Raw genomic sequence first — 16159 nt, 5'->3', positions numbered from 1 at the left:
ATTTTTCCTCAAAATTACCAACATTTACAGCTCAACTCACCTGAACTCACAAGGAGTATTACAGTTGTACAGATATTTCTGTATGTGCATGATTCCCGTAAATCTGGAAAGTTAGCTTGATGCATAGAACCACAACAGACACATTGATGGGGCAAGATTATCGATTAAAGATAAGAAATGATGATTTCCCGGTTTCATCACAGTATTGACCCAATCAATATTCTGATGATGGATTTGATTCATTTTTAGTCTAGCTGGCAGTGAGGATCTCAGATTTTTTCACCTCTTCAGTCTGATTTGTGCTATTGTATACTGAGTAATTACTGAACTTATTCAAAGATTATATCTGGAGAGACGTGGACATAAAGTATTGTTTGACTGGTTGGTGGAAGCAGAAAATGTTTTGCCATCACTGGAAGTTATGCTTGATCTGCCCTCACACTAATATCCAACCTCTCATTAGTGAATTATTTGAAGCTGTGCTCATAATTAATAAGCTGTAGTCATTGTTTGTGTTCTTAGTGATGAGGGTGGGGCTCTCAGCTCTGGCTCTTAAAGCATTTGTCATCAGAAGTGAAACTTGGTCACATATCCAAGTTATACTGGGAAGCACCCAAAAGAGGCCATTGTTTTGTTTTTTTATGAATGGGTTCACAAACTGTGGCAGCTGATGAGAAACCGACACAAAGGTTTAATCTTCTGTGCCAGCGATCTTCAGCTGTGGCTAAATGTGGATTTAGATTTATCTGCTGATTATTAAAAGAACAGAGCGGTTTAGAGAGTAACTGCATATCAATTCAATTCAATTCAATTTTATTTATATAGCGCCAAATCACAACAGAAGTCGCCTCAAGGCGCTTTATATTGTACATTATACTCTATAATAACAGATACAGAGAAAAACCCAACAATCATATGACCCCCTATGAGCAAGCACTTTGGCAACAGTGGGAAGGAAAAACTCCCTTTTAGCAGGAAGAAACCTCTGGCAGAACCAGGCTCAGGGAGGGGCAGGGCCATCTGCTGCGACCGGTTGGGGTGAGAGAAGGAAAACAGGATAAAGACATGCTGTGTCGCTGCAACCATCTGTAGATGTGATAACCAACTTCTTGTATCACAAATGTCGCAACAACTGAGATTAAATGTCCTCAGTCACTAAACAAAACAGAGCTAGTCCTGCTTGTTTGGATAATTAGACTTATTTGCTTTCTGATTGCTTGCTGCTGTTGGAAAATCTTCTACAAAAGAGCCTTGCATTAGGCTGGTATTTTTTTTTTCTCCTTAAAGTAGTAATTAATATTACCAACTAACCACAGGGTTGTAAATTTTGTTTTTTTTAAAGGGTTTCAAGTCTCTATAAGGTGGAAAAACCTTTTTCAAAAGTTGAAATTTACAGTGTATGTCTGAACAAAGCAAAATCGCTGGTGTGGTCTTTTAACAACTTGCCACTCTGCTGCTCACTCGCTGCTCTGGCAGAGGTATGATTTAACTGCTCTGACCTCCCCTTACAGGGGCTGCTGCTCTCTACCTGCTTCATTAACCCTCAACTACACACTCCATGTGCGGTATTTCACCATGACTCCCAGAATGTGTTCTACCCTCCAGCCAGCACCGAGCCAATATAACTGGCAGCTTGCCTAGCTAACTAACTGCTGGCTGCTTTGCTAACAAACCCCTCTCTCTTTGTCTCTCTGTGTGTGTGTGTGTGTTCTCCCTTTGCTGTTGCTTCTGCCCCAGTGGTATCTTCCTGCCTCCTCTGTGTTTCTCAGACCTGCGGAGACGGAGGCTGTCTTCTGTTTGGACATCTGTCCATCTCTTTTTTTGTCTCTCATAAGGTAAGTTTTGCTGTCCCTCTGGGCTCCGTATGGGAACAGTGTGTGCTGTGTGGTTTGTGTGCTGGATATACACTGTTCATAATGATGCCCATTGTGCCCCTGTAACATTTAACATGCTGCGCTTGCTCTCTGTCTCATCTGTCGGTAGCTTCCACCTGACTCCTACACATAATCCACTCAGTTTGTTGATGGTATCTGCTTGCAGCCCTGGAAAGCTCCACAATATCTCTTTAAGTCTGAAGACATTAGAAACGCATCAGCTCAATGAGTGAAGACAAAAAAATTAAACTACACATTTAAGAGTTGCGTAAGAGTCAACCACCTCTTGTTCCACCTTTCTTTAAATGATACCTGTTTTGTGGAGATGCCTCTTTAGTGTTGCATGCAAACTGAAGCTATTCTTTGCTGGAGTCATGGGTGTGCTGGTATAGCAGAAGTTGTTAAGTTGTTTAGCAGTCTGACAACCTGACAGAGAAATGTGCTGAACACTTCCCGCATTCACCGTCCAAACGTTAGTGACATGATGTAATAGTCTTTTAAAAGCAGAGAAGATTCTGAGTTCCGTTTAGAACAGGTTTGTATGATACTGGATGTGCATTTTCACTTTGAGCATTGTCTGCTCGCACAGTGATTCACAAGTTTGTGCATTTGCCAGGATGCCATTTAGATTCACAGTTTGAGACACTCATGATAACAAAGGGCTGTGTGACCAAAATCTCATATTCCAATATAAGACATTTATCGTCCCGACAACGATATATGCAGTATTACAAAAATTTTACATTTTCTGTAAATTCTGTGAATCTCGGGCAACTCTACTTGCATGAAGTGTTTTCAGCTGGGCGTCGTATACCTGGAGTCGAGTGTTTTGACCGATGCATGAAACTACATTTTTAGACATAAGTTGAAACTGCCGCATTTTTCTTTGTGAGTACTTATTACACGGCGTGCTGCGGGGAAAAGCCTGTTCTAAGGTTTATTTATTAGCACCTGACGGCTCTTTTCAGCTTCCCATCCGTAAACACTCTGCATACTATTTCACGTAATTCAATTTATTTTGAAAAATCTCAACAGGATCTTCAGCTTTATTGTAAAAGGTTTATGTAGAAAATAAACAAGCGGATGGCGGAGCCACGCGATAGTTTTACTGTCGTTGTTGCCAACGACAACACTTAAAAACAGTCGCTTGACCGTCCGTAGTGAGGTTGTATTAAATATAAGAGAAAGAGAGAACTTTAAGGAAAAAATTCTACAGTTACCATCAAAAAGCAAAATATTGGCGTAAACAGTTTATTTTGCGACACCACGAAACAAACGATAGCGTAATATCAAACGATACACGTTTTCATATTGTCATCCAATATATATCGTTATATCGAACAGCCCTATGATAACATGTGGAAAACTTGTTGGCGGTTCCCCTTCTGACACAAAGCGTGCAACTTGATGTCACATCCATTAAGCTAAACTGAAGCGTATATGCTAACAGTGAAGTTCAAATAGCTCGATAGGGCAAAATCTTCACACTCGTATCACCATGTTATAGAAATGGCAAAGCTAATACCCTTAGCTTAGCTTAAAGACTAAAAGCACTCACACCATCGTTTGTATCAGTATAACATACGGCATCTGATTGATTGAAATTTAGAAATGTTTCTAGGTGGATTTTGTTGCCTTTTTACAAAGCATGGCCGCCTGTTTCCTTCATGTTTATATTGTGCTAAACTGTACATTTTGATGCCTTCACACGAATGACTTAATAAGATATTTTCTTATCAAGTCAAACAGTATTGACATGAACAGGAAGCATCTAGAACTGTCTTTAAAATATGAAAAGTCCTGTTTTAGGGAGATTAGCATTTGGGGGGGGGGGTTGTTTTTTGTTTTGTTTTTTTAAACCTGACATGACCATGACCATGAATTTTTAACTGGGTAGCTAACTAGCGCTAGTAGCTAGCGTAATTTAAATCTGCATTTCATTGTGATACAAACTTGTGATGCAAACTTTGGCTAGCAAAAAACAGGCTGAACAACTATTGTTTTGAACTGAAAGCTAAACATGATGAAACTGCACCCATCTGCCACTTAAAACAACTGTGCCATTATCTTCCTTTAGACCAGGGTTTAATTTAAGCGACTCTGTATAAATACTCAAACATCACACACTTGTCATAAGTGGAAATCACCTATAAAGGGAAATCATTTTAAGTCTGGACTTGCTTTTAGGACCAGTTTTGCCTTTTAGTTTTTACAAATGTAAATTTCCACTGTAAGGAGAAAAGTTCCATAGGTTTTTTTGTTTGTTTGTTTCAGACTTTTTTGGGGAAGAAATATTTGACTTCCTGATTTGTCCTCAGTAGCCATTTCAAGCTAGAGATAGTTGTTTATTAAAGCCAAACATGATGGCTTTCAGAGTCTCCCATATTGTGGTTTATTGTTGCCAACAGCAATTATTATGTAATCACTGTGAGCATGGTCAACGTTTTCTTTCTTTAAACAGTCTCTCATTTTGCTCAGAATCACACAGCAGTGGTCTGATACACAGCTAATTCCCAGGCTCTCATATGCAGCCAGCTGCTGGCAGGAACTGGAGTAGAGAAGAATCTCCAAGCGCTCCTCTTTTTAGAGGTTTAAAGCCTCCGGGTCCTCATGAACCTACAGTGCATAATCTCACATACTGAGACGTAGCTGGAATGCAGACGAGCTTTCAGACTAATGGTCGCGTGGGCCTCCCCAGGCTTCATGTGTAGGAGCATATAGCCCTGGCACTGCTGCAGGGAAACTGTTGGTTTACATTAATCAGATTAGTGGCCATGAGTTTTCCAGTGGGGCTTATGAGGTCTGGACCTGCCTCTCTATCTCATCCCTCCCTCAGCTGCTCTTTCCCCTCCTCCTCACTGGTCTGACCCACTTCTCTAAAAACCAACAACCAGAATCTCCTTCTGTCTCTCTCTCTCTTCCCATCACCCACCTCTTTAGCAGGGACACATTGGATGCACAGGTCAATAGATTGTGTACTGGATGAGATGATTTTTCCTTTTTTTTATCACTGATTGCTGTGCTTCTCAACAGAGGTGCTCTGTATAAAAAAAAAATAGAGATGGCACGATACCACTTTTTTATGTCCGATATCGATACCGATATCATAAATTTGGATATCTCCGATACCGATATGAATCCGATATAGTGTGTTTTTCAATCAATAAAACTGTTTTTATAAAATATCTTGCTGCATTTTGTATAACTTCATACTCAAGTTTAAATAAACAACAACACTAAAGCTATTCTGTTATACCTGTATGTAAAAAATACACTGCACCCAAAATATTTCCTAGTTCAGCAATACTGATCAATCTAATAAACTTAAACCTACTCCATCCTTCCTATTCTGGTATTTTAAAGAGTAGTTAGCACTTTAGTACTTTAATTTGATGCAGGGTGAAAAAAAAATGCACAGAAATAAATTATTTTTCAAGAAAAATTAAATAGATTCAACATCTTTCTTCTACAGAATTGCAGACTGCACAGATGGTACCTTCCCAAAGGAAAAAGTAGTATAGCTTACTAGGGTAAATTAGACTTAACAGTTACTATATACAGTAATGTGCTTCTATACATTTTACACAAGATTAAAACTTTGGGTGTAAGATTCAGATATTTATTTATTTATTAAAAGCTAGACATTTTAAATGAGAATAAGAAAGAAAAGTATGTCTTTGTGCCCCCTTTTCCCTGTTAATGCCCTATCGGCCCCCTGGCTACACTTTGCTAGATCCGCCCCTGCACAGTTACCAGCGGTCAGCTACGTAGAAAAAGATCCTGGTCTAGAAAGTAATATTAAATAAATTCTAACAACAGCTTATCAAGCTTAAACGCGCTGCTGTTGTTCAGCTGCTGGTTTCCTCTTTGTGGTGCAAAGTGGGCTAAAAACAAAGAAGAGAGACGGACTCGCGACAGAAAAGCCGATCAGCTGATCATTAAGCAGTTTCATGACTAAAGTAGCAGCAGGAGACGGAGGGAGAGAGAAGAGGCACTTGCTCCATATATCGGTTGTTAAGCTTAACGTGGGAATGCTTTACAAACATTCAGAGATGAACTTACACACTTGCTTTACTTCTCTCTGGGATAACTTCCTCGGAGATGAAATGCTGGTTTGGTAGCAAGGCTACAAATACACACAGCCGCTCTATCACGTGAGCACACTGCTCCGATGCGCTACGGTTATGAGCCGAGTTACGCCGTGTCGCAAGTTTTGTGAGGTGCTTTTTTGATATTTAATGGATCGGATTACTTTTTTTATTTCTCTCCGATATCCGATCCAGTAATTTACGTCAGTATCGGACCGATACCGATACGTAATATCCAGTGTTGGGGAGTAACGGAATACATGTACCACCGTTACGTATTTAGAATACAAAATATGAGTAACTGTATTCCGTTACAGTTACCGTTTAAAAAGGTGGTATTCAGAATACAGTTACTTTGTTGAAATAAATGGATTACACGGCGGTACTTTCCTGTTTCATATTGTCGTGGGTCAGGACTGTTTGGGTTTGTTTGACAGCTACGTAATGTTGTTCCAGGCGGCAGCGTTACGGTTGCCATGGTTACAGGGTGACCCGCTCTCTCTCTGCGTGTTTCCTGGGTGAGAGAGCGCTTTTTTGTTGTTGTTGTTGTGCTAAGCTAAAAGGCAGAATGCTACAGGCATGGCCCTAAAGAATGTAGCATCATGGGCAGTGTAGTCCGTGCTGCAGCGAGAATGGACTGCCATACACGTTATGTGTCTGTGAGCGAGGGAGGGAGAGAAAGGAAAAGTCCGAGCTGTCACGGAGCAAAAACGGGAGCTGGAAGCATGTAAATATAACTAGAAAAATTTGCATTTCCTGCGAAAATGCTGTGTGGATGCTTTAAAGCTGAAGCTGTCTGCTGAAACTAGCAGAAAAAGCTGAAAAGTTGCAGAAATTGTAAAAACTTTGCAGAAGCAAAGGAACTTTGCTAAAATGTAGTAACTTAGCAGAACTGCAATATCTTAGAGGAAATATAATACTTGGCAGAAATACAATAGCATAACAGAACTTAGCAGAAATATTGTAACTTACCAGAAACACGATAACTTCTCAAAAATACAAGAATTTAGGAGAAATAGTATAAGATAACTGAAAGAATATATTTAGCCAAACATTCTTGAACATTACAGAAATACTATGATTTAGAAAAACAGTGCAAAATAGCAGAAATGCTGTGATTTACCAGAGACACTGTAATATACTATGAATATTGTAATTTTATATAAATACTATGTTTTAGCAAAAATACTCCAGTTTAGCACAAATATTATAATATAGCAGGAACACTATTCTATAGCAGAAATGCTATATTTAGAAAGAAAAATATAATATAGCAGAAATACTATGATTTAGCAGAAATCCTACAATATAGCTTAATAACAATGATTTAGAACAGATAATATGATTAAGCAGAATAGTAATAACTTAAGTGAAAATATTTTAAAGGTAAAATGATAAGCTGAATAAAAAGGAACATGGTTAAGTTAGCTGAAAACTAATTTTTGTTCACCTGTGAAAAAATTAAATAAAAATACATTTAGAAAAAAAAATAAGAACAGCCAACAGATACACAAAATTAGATTAATTATTAGAGATATATGACATAGATGATTGGTTGGCTTAGGAGCCAAAAAGGCATGAAAATGCAAATTTGAATGTACTAGCCCTCAGAAATCATTGGCTGGTTGTGAAGTCGTGCAGGTCCTGATATGTAAATTTGAATATTACAGTGCTCACAGAGGATTAACTCCCTGGGGAGCTGGCAGAAATATATAGAAATACTATGATTACCCAGAAATACTGCATTTAGTTGAAATACTATGTTTTAGCACAAATACTATAAAATGGCAGAAATACCATATCAGAAATACTGTATTTGGTAGAAATATGTTTTAGAACAAATGCTATACTTAGCACAAATACTGAAAAGCAGCAGAAATGCTATGACTTAGCACAATAGTAATAACTTAAATAGAAAAATTGGAAAAGCAAAATGAACAGCTGAAAAAAGTCCCACAATTACAAATATGTACACATATGGAAACACACAAACAGAGAGACACACAGGATCAAATTCAGTCAAGCAGTCTAAATATATTGAATTTAAATCACAGGGAGAGAAAATCAAGTTTCTAGGTCAGTCAAGCAGCCTGGGAGCTGCTAAATTTGAATCCACCAATCAGAGAGGCTCTGTGCTTTTTCCCGCCAAAACAGGTGCACCTGTTTTTACACACACGCAGCACAGAGACAGGATTTCTGCAGTCTATTTCTCATAGTCAGGACTCCCCTCAAACAAATGGCCATAATTCCCTAACCGTAGGGGCTGGAACAGTCATTCTTACACCGTTTTGTTCAGAAGAGATGGGGGAATCTTCAAGTGTTGTCAATTTATCATTAAAATATGAATTATTAAAGATATTTGACTTCTAATGCACCATAACTGAGTAGAGGCGAAGAGAAAACTACCCTGTCTTGCCTTCGAACAAAGCTTTGTAACTCTAAATCTATTTGGAGTATCGATATCATTCTTTCACCGTAAGAGACAGCAGGCTTTGGTGAACAGTCATGGAAATTTTCAGGTCTCTGTGGAAATCCATCAAAAAGATATGACGAGAGAAAAAAGTGGTTCATTTCCAGAGTTTGAAAGCTGAAGAAATCTGAGCGAGGGACGAATTTCCTACCCTCAAACAAACCCAATTCATGGCCAAATGGTAATAGGTGAGAAAGAAATTCTTGAATTGTGAGCGTCAGGAGTGTCTGAAGATATATTGGCACAAGCCTCATGTCTTAACTTTGCTGCGTTAAGGAGATATGACGATTTGAAAATGCCTCTCATTAGAGAAATCAAGCGGTGATTGTGAACAAGCTCTCCATTGACTTTCTATGCAGAGTTTCCAGACTTTGTGTTGGTCTGAGGAGATTTGCCAAAATTCTATTATACAGAAATACTGTAATCAGCACATATACTGTAACATGACAGAAATTCCTCCACTTAGTAGTAATACTATAACATAACACAAATATTATGATTTGGCACAAAACCATGATTTGGCAAAATACTATGATTGAGCAGAAGTACTAAGATGTAGTAAAAGTACTTTGATTTAACAGAAATACAATTATAGAGGAGTAATACTTTAAAATGGGAGAAATATTGATACACACACACATACACAGAGCCTAAAGGGAAGAGTATTTGTGCCATGGAGTGTTAACAAGAATCTGAGGTCAATATTAGAAAAGCTGGTAAAATCATAAAAGTTTGCAGAATTGTAGTAAATGATCAATATGAATTAGTGGTCTGTGACAGTGTAGTAAATTGTAGGTAAAAAAAAAATGTTGACCAAGGTGGAATTGAACCCACGACCTTTGGGTTGCAGACCTGTGTCATTACAAACTGTGCCACTGGGAAAGAGAGCGAGCACCTGGAAAACAGGGTGATGAGCAGTCAGAATTAGATCGCGGTGAGAGGCAAAGAGCGCCGTTTTTTGGAGTTACAAAACGACATGTAACTCAAAAACTAGGTGGACTAGAAGCATAATTCTTATACTGGGTGAATCAGCGGACTTTGGTGTACTTTGACTGTGATTTGCATTGCTCTTTGTACATCTGTCGCTGAGATATGACGAGAGAAGAAAGGGCAGACCTCAGATATGATTGGCTGGCTGGGAAGCCGTGCAGGCCCTGATACGAAAATTTGAATGTCTCAGTCCTCACAGAGGACCTGGCAAAAATATATAGAAATAGTATGATTAAGCATAAATACTACATTTAGCAGAAATACTGTATTAAGCACAAATCCTATAAAAGCAAAAATACTATATTAAGCACAAATCCTATAAAAAGCAGAAATACTATATTAAGCAATATAAATATCCTATAAAAATCCTATGAAAAGCAAAAATACTGTACTATGATTTGGTAGAAAACTATAATTAATCAGAAATACTATATTTGGCAGAAATACTATATTTAGCACAAATCTTATAAAATAGCAGAAATAGTATGATTTAGCACAATAGTAATAACTTAAACAGAAAAATTGGAAAAGCAAAATGGACAGCTGAAAAAATGCTGAACATGCTAAGGATCCTTCAAATGTAATTGTTAAATGAAAAAAAATCAGCAAAAAAAAGTATAACAGTCACACAATCACAAATATGTACACATATGGAAACACACATGCACAGAGAGACACACACAGGATCAAATTCAGTCAACCAGTCTAAATATATTGAATTTAAATCATACAATAAGATGCTCCCATAAAAACTCTCTCTCGCCTCTCTCTCTCTCTCTCTCTCTCACTCACACACACACACACACACACACACACACACACACACACACACACATACATACATAGGGAGAGACAAGCAAGTTTCTAGGTCAGTCAAGCAGCCTGGAAGCTGCTAAATTTGAATCCACCAATCAGAGAGGCTGTGTACTTTTTCCCGCCAAAACAGGTGCAGCCGTTTTTACACACTCAGCACAGAGAGAGACAGGATTTCTGCAGTGTATTTCTCATAGTGAGGATTCCTCTCAAACAAATGGCCATAATTTCCTAACCGTAGGGGCTAGAACGGTCATTCTTACACCGCTTTGTTCAGAAGAGATGGGGAATCTTCAAGTGTTTACAATTTATCATTAAAATATGAATTATTAAAGATATTTGACTTGTAATGCACTATAACTGAGTAGAGGCAAGCGAAAACTGCCTTGACTTGCCCTCAAACAACGCTTTCTAACTCTAAATCTATTTGGAGTATTGATATCATTCTTTCACCGTAAGAGACAGCAGGCTTTGGTGAACAGTCATGGAAATTTTCAGGTCTGTGTGGAAATCCATTAAAAAGATATGACGAGAGAAAAAGTGGTTCATTTCCAGAGTTTGAAATCTGAAGAAATCTGAGCGAAGGACTAATTTCCTACCCTCAAACAAGTGTAACTCATCTCAGAACGGTAATAGGTGAGAAAAAATTCTTGAATTGTGAGCGTCAGGAGTGTCTGAAGATATACTGGGACAAGCCTCATGTTTTAACTTCGCTCGTTAAGGAGATATGACAATTCGAATATGCCTCTCATTACAGAAATCAAGCGGTGATTTTGAACAAACTCTCCATTGACTTTCTATGGAGAGTTTTCAGACTTTGTGTTGGTCTGAGGAGATTTGCCAAAATTCTATAAATCTCACAACAATGATGGTGACATTTTCTGAAAGCCAGCAAAAATGCCTACGTTTTGATGTATAATTTGTGGAAGTTGAGTGAAAATCGAGCAAGTAGCAAGAAGTTGTTCGGACATGAAGAGAAGACTGCGAAACCTACAGTGGCACACTGGAAGCCAAGTGCATAGCAACCATAACAACGCATGTATTTTCTGAAAAATCACAATTTTGCAAGTCAAAACTTTAAGAGGGATAAAAGTAAAACTGTAACAGATATGAAAAAGCTGAATCATTCATGAATAGCCCAATAATTTGTGAACATTTTAAAATTTGAATGGTTGTTCTAGGCGAAAGTTTGAGAAAGTAGTTAAGTTTCAAAAACAAGCAAGTTTTAGCAGAATTGTGGAAGTTTCCCATTCATTTCAATGGGACAAATTAAAGGAAAAAAGCTTAATATTTTAAAAAGTATAATAGTTAAAAATACCAAAAGTCATTGCCATCATTAGCAGAAATAGCAGAATAGTTTAAAATTTGAACTGTGAAAATCGGCTGAAAATTGTGGAAGTAGTTAAGTGCCAAAAAAAGTGCAAAAGTGGCAACTAGAATAATAATAACTAGAAAAATTTGCATTTCCTGCGAAAATGCAGTGTGGATGCCTTAACGCTGAAGCTGTCAGCTGAAACTAGCTGAAAAAGCTGAAAAGTTGCAGAAATTGTAAAAACTTTGCGGAAGCAAAGGAACGTTGCTAAAATGTAGTAACTTAGCAGAACTGCAATATCTTAGAGGAAACATAATACTTGGCAGAAATACAATAGCATAGCAGAACTTAGCAGAAATATTGTAACTTACCAGAAACACGATAACAAAAATACAAGAATTTCGGAGAAATAGTATAAGATAACAGAAAGAATATATTTAGCCAAACATTCTTAAATATTACAGAAATACTACTCTATAGCAGAAATGATATATTTAGAAAGAAAAATATAATATAGTAGAAATACTATGATTTAGCAGAAATCCTACAATATAGCTGAATAACAATGATTTAGAACAGATACTATGATTGAGCAGAATAGTAATAACTTAAGTGAAAATATTGGAAAGGTAAAAAATGACAAGCTGAATAAAAGGAACATGGTTAAGTTTGCTCAAAACTAATTTTTGTTCACCTGTGAAAAAATAAAATAAAAATACATTTAGAAATACAAATAAGAACAGCCAACAGATACACACAAAATTAAATATGGATACACAAATCAACAAATACACACAAAATCAAATATGGATACACAAATGTACAGAGAGAGACACACACACAAGGTCTATGCCAGTCAACCAGTCTGAATATATTATATTTTTATCCAACAATGAGATGCTGCCCTAAAAAGGGCTTTGTGTGTGTCTTTCTCTCTCTCTCTCTCTCTCTCTCTCACACACACACACACACACACACACACACACTCAAACACTCACACACACACTCAGGCTCACACACACATGCGCGCACACACACACACACACACACACATAGCATCGGCAAGTGAACAAGGGCTGTTAACAGCATGTTTCTAGGTCAGTCAAACAGCTGTGAGATTCTCAATTTGAATCCACCAATCAGAGGGGCTGTGTGCTTTTTCCTGCCAAAACTGGTGCACCAAGTGCAGGCTTTTACAGCACAGAGAGAGACAGGATTTTTGCAGTCTATTTCTCATAGTGAGGACTCCCCTCAAACAAACAGCCATAAATTCCTAACTGTAGGGGCTACAACGGTCATTCTTAGACCGTTGTGTTCAGAAGACATGGGAGAACCTTGAAATGTTGACCATTTAAAATAAAAATATGAAACATCATAGATATAGGACATAGATGATTGGTTGTCTTAGAAGCCATGATTGCCCCAATATGCAAATTTGAATGTGCAAGGCCTAAGATATGATTGGCTGGCTGGGAAGCCATGAAGGCAACAATATGCAAATTTGAATGTGCAAGCCCTCGGATATGATTGGTTGTCTTAGAAGCCATATAAAAAGCAGTAAAACTGTACTATGATTTGGTAGAAAAACTATAATTAATCAAAAATACTATATTTGGCAGAAATACTATGTTGTAGCAGAAACACTATATTTAGCACAAATCTGATGAAATAGAAGAAATAGTATGATTTAGCAGAAATGCTGTATTTAGCACAAATACTGAAAGCAGCAGAAATGCTATGACTTAGCACAATAGTAATAATCTAAATAGAAAAATTGGAAAAGCAAAATGGACAGCTGAAAAAATCCTGAACATGCTAAGGGTCCCTCAAATGTAATTGTTAAATGAAAAAAAAAACAGCAAAAAAAAGTATAACAGTCATACAACCACAAATATGTACACATATGGTAACACACATGCACAGACAGACACACAGGATCAAATTCAGTCAACCAGTCTAACTATATTGAATTTAAATCACACACACACACACACACACACACACACACACACACACACACACACAAGATCCAATTCAGTCAACCAGTCTAAATATATTGAATTTGAATCTTACAATGAGATCATCCCATAAAGAGGCTTTCTCTCTCTCTCTCTCTCTCTCTCTCTCTCTCTCTGTCACACACACACACACACACACACACACACACACACACACAGGATCCAATTCAGTCAACCAGTCTAAATATATTGAATTTGAATCTTACAATGAGATCATCCCATAAAAAGGCTTTCTCTCTCTCTCTCTCTCTCTCTCTCTCTCTCTCTCTCACACACACACACACACACACACACACACACACACAGATCCAATTCAGTCAACCAGTCTAAATATATTGAATTTGAATCTTACAATGAGATCATCCCATAAAGAGGCTTTCTCTCTCTCTCTCTCTCTCTCTCTCTCTCTCTGTCACACTCACACACACACACACACACACACACACACACAAGATCCAATTCAGTCAACCAGTCTAAATATATTGAATTTAAATCTTACAATGAGATCATCCCATAAAAAGGATTTCTCTCTCTCTCTCCCTATCACACACACACACACACACACACACACACACACACACACACACACACACACACACACAAGATCCAATTCAGTCAACCAGTCTAAATATATTGAATTTGAATCTTACAATGACATCATCCAATGAAAAGGCTTTCTCTCTCTCTCTCTCTCTCTCTCTCTCTGTCACACACACACAGACACACACACACACACACACAAGATCCAATTCAGTCAACCAGTCTAAATATATTGAATTTGAATCTTACAATGAGATCATCCCATAAAAGGCTTTCTCTCTCTCTCTCTCTCTCTCTCTCTCTCTCTCTCACACACACACACACACACACACACACACACACACACACACACACACACACACACACACACACACACAGATCCAATTCAGTCAACCAGTCTAAATATATTGAATTTGAATCTTACAATGAGATCATCCCATAAAAAGCTTTCTCTCTCTCTCTCTCTCTCTCTCTCTCTCTCTCTCTCTCTCTGTCACACACACACACACACACACACACACACACACACACACACACACACACACACACACACACACACACACACAGGAGAGAGAAGTAAGTTTCTAGCTCAGTCAAGCAGCCTGGGAGCTGCTGAATTTGAATCCACCAATCAGAGAGCCTGTGCACTTTTTCCCGCCAAAACAGGTGCACGCAGCACAGAGAGACAGGACTTTGCAGTCTATTTCTCATAATGACGACTCCCCTCAAACAAATGACCATAATTTCCTAACCGTGAGGGGCTAGAACGGTCATTCTTACACCGTTTTGTTCAGAAGAGATGGGGAATCTTAAAGTGTTGACACTTTATCATTAAAATATGAATTATTGAAGATATTTGACTTCTAATGCACCATAACTGAGTATAGGCAAGCGAAAACTGCCTTGGCTTGCCCTCAAACAACGCTTTCTAACTCTAAATCTCTTTGGAGTATTGATATAATTCTTTCACCGTAAGAGACAGCAGGCTTTGGTGAACAATCATGGAAATTTTCAGGTCTCTGTGGAAATCCATCAAAAGATATGACGAGAGAAAAAGTGCTCATTTCCAGAGTTTGAAATCTGAAGAAATCTGAGCGAGGGACAAATTTCCTACCCTTAAACAAACCCAATTCATGGCCAAATGGTAATAGATGAGAAAAAAATTCTTGAATTGTGAGCATCAGGAGTGTCTGAAGATATATTGGCACAAGCCTCATGTCTTAACTTCGCTTCGTTAAGGAGATATGACGATTCGAATATGCCTCTCATTACAGAAATCAAGCGGTGATTTTGAACAAAGTCTCCATTGACTTTCTATGGAGAGTTTTCACACTTTGTGTTGGTCTGAGGAGATTTGCCAAAATTCTATAAATCTCACAACAATTATGGTGACATTTTCGGAAAGCCAGCAAAAATGCCTACGTTTTGATGTATAATTTGTTGAAGTTGAGTGAAAATTGAGCAAGTAGCAAGAAGTTGTTCGGACATGAAGAGAAGACTGCGAAACCTACAGTGGCACACTGGAAGCCAAGTGCATAGCAACCATAACAACGCATGTATTTTCTGAAAAATCACAATTTTGCAACTCAAAACTTTAAGAGGGATAAAAGTAAAACTGTAACAGATATGAAAAAGCTGAATCATTCATGAATAGCCCAATAATTTGTGAACATTTTAAAGTTTGAATGGTTGTTCTACGTGAAAGTAGGAAAAAGTAGTTAAGTTTCAAAAACAAGCAAGTTTTAGCAGAATTGTGGAAGTTTCCCATTCATTTCAATGGGACAAATTAAAGGAAAAAAGCTTAATATTTTAAAAAGTATAACAGTTAAAAATACCAAAAGTCATTGCCATCATTAGCAGAAATAGCAGAATAGTTTAAAATTTGAACGGTGAAAATCGGCTGAAAATTGTGGAAGTAGTTAAGTGCCAAATAAAGCGCAAAAGTGGCAACTAGAATAATAATAATAAAGTAGAATAATAACTAGAAAAATTTGCATTTCCTGCGAAAATGCAGTGTGGATGCTTTAAAGCTGAAGCTTTCTGCTGAAACTAGC

The 16159-nt window shown here is 37.7% G+C and overlaps 1 protein-coding gene across 2 annotated transcripts in view; it reads left to right on the top strand.

Annotated features, from left to right (window-relative positions):
- pacsin3 (protein kinase C and casein kinase substrate in neurons 3) overlaps positions 1 to 16159 on the top strand; it is a 121307-nt gene that overhangs the window by 3019 nt on the left and 102129 nt on the right. The window contains exon 2 of one of the 2 annotated variants that reach the window (XM_039601826.1): positions 1738 to 1835. The exons of the other annotated variant lie outside the window; for it this stretch is intronic. The gene's annotated coding sequence lies outside the window, so the exon portion shown is untranslated. The remainder of the gene's footprint in view (positions 1 to 1737; positions 1836 to 16159) is intronic. 2 annotated transcript variants of the gene reach the window in all.

This window comes from Oreochromis aureus, linkage group 1 (genome assembly GCF_013358895.1).
Source record: "Oreochromis aureus strain Israel breed Guangdong linkage group 1, ZZ_aureus, whole genome shotgun sequence".
NCBI lineage: Eukaryota > Metazoa > Chordata > Actinopteri > Cichliformes > Cichlidae > Oreochromis > Oreochromis aureus.
This window is presented reverse-complemented; position numbering and strand designations above follow the sequence as displayed.